The sequence below is a fragment of the Dipodomys spectabilis genome, unplaced genomic scaffold (assembly GCF_019054845.1).
Source record: "Dipodomys spectabilis isolate Male_0828 unplaced genomic scaffold, ASM1905484v1 ptg000456l, whole genome shotgun sequence".
NCBI classification, from domain to species: Eukaryota; Metazoa; Chordata; class Mammalia; order Rodentia; family Heteromyidae; genus Dipodomys; species Dipodomys spectabilis.
The window spans coordinates 31,964-33,594 of record NW_024871133.1 but is presented as its reverse complement, the minus strand read 5'-3'; positions in this window follow the sequence as shown (position 1 = coordinate 33,594).

The following is a 1,631-nucleotide window of genomic DNA, read 5'->3' as shown; positions in this document are numbered from 1 at the left end:
AGCAAATATTGACATGCCAAAACTAAACCAAGATGAGTTAAACAAGCTTAACAGGCCCATATCAAGCATTGAAATAGAAACAGCAATAAGAGACCTCCCAGCTAAGAAAAGTCCAGAACCAAATGGTTTTACAGCGGAATTTTACAAGGCCTTCAAAGCAGAGCTCACACCAATACTCCTCCAACTCTTCAATGAAATTGAAAGAGAAAGCTCACTACCGAACACATTCTATGAAGCCATCATAACCCTCATCCCAAAACCAGGCAGGGACTCATCAAACAAAGAGAACTATAGACCCATTTCTTTGATGAACATTGATGCAAAACTTCTCAACAAAATTTTGGCCAATCGACTTCAACAATTCATCCAAAAAATCATACACCACGATCAAACAGGATTGATTTCAGGGATGCAAAGCTGGTTCAATATACGCAAATCAAATAATATTATTCATCACATCAACAGGAGCAAGAATAAGAACCACATGGTTATCTCAATAGATGCAGAAAAAGCATTCGACAAGATCCAACACCCCTTTATGATGAAGGCTTTGGAAAAATTAGGAATCCGTGGAACATTCCTCAATACAATAAAGGCTGTATATGACAAACCTACAGCCAGCATTATACTCAATGGTGAAAAACTGAAGCCATTTCCTCTTAACTCAGGAACAAGACAAGGATGCCCACTCTCTGCACTTCTCTTCAATCTAGTATTAGAATGCCTAGCTACAGCAATAAGACAAGATGGAGACTTAAAGGGGATTCAAATAGGGAAAGAAGAAATAAAACTCTCCCTCTTTGCAGATGACATGATCTTGTATTTAAAGAATTCCATAGACTCCACTCCCAAATTACTCAAGCTGATTCAAAACTTTGGCAAAGTAGCAGGTTATAAAATTAACCCCCAAAAATCAATGGCTTTTCTGTATGCCAACAATGAGAAAAGTGTGGCTGAAATTAGGAAAGCAACTCCATTTGTAATAGCCCCACAAAAAATAAAATACCTAGGAATTAACTTAACTAAAGAAGTGAAGGACCTCTACGATGAAAACTTTAAAATCTTGAAAAAGGAAATCAACACAGAACTTAAAAATTGGCAAAACCTCCCATGCTCCTGGATTGGAAAGATTAACATCGTGAAAATGACAATACTTCCCAAGGCTATCTACAAATTCAACGCAATACCTATCCAAATTCCAACCTCATTCTTCAAGGAAATAGCAGAGGCAATCCAAAAATTCATATGGAACAATAAAAGACCCGAATAGCAAAAACGCTCCTGAATGGAAAGAACACTGCTGGAGGAATATCAATACCAAACTTCAAACTCTATTATAAAGCCATAGTAATCAAAACAGCTTGGTATTGGCATAAGAACAGACCTCAGGACCAATGGAATAGAATTGAAAACCCAGAAATGAACCTACTGACCTATAGCCATCTAATCTTCGATAAGGGAGCTAAAACAATAGAATGGAAGAAAGACAACCTCTTCAGTAAATGGTGCTGACAAAATTGGTTAACTACATGTAGAAAACTTAAGCTAGATCCTTATATATCACCCTGCACCAGAATCAACTCCAAATGGATCAAAGACCTTGAACTCAAAGCAGACACTCTGAAAACATT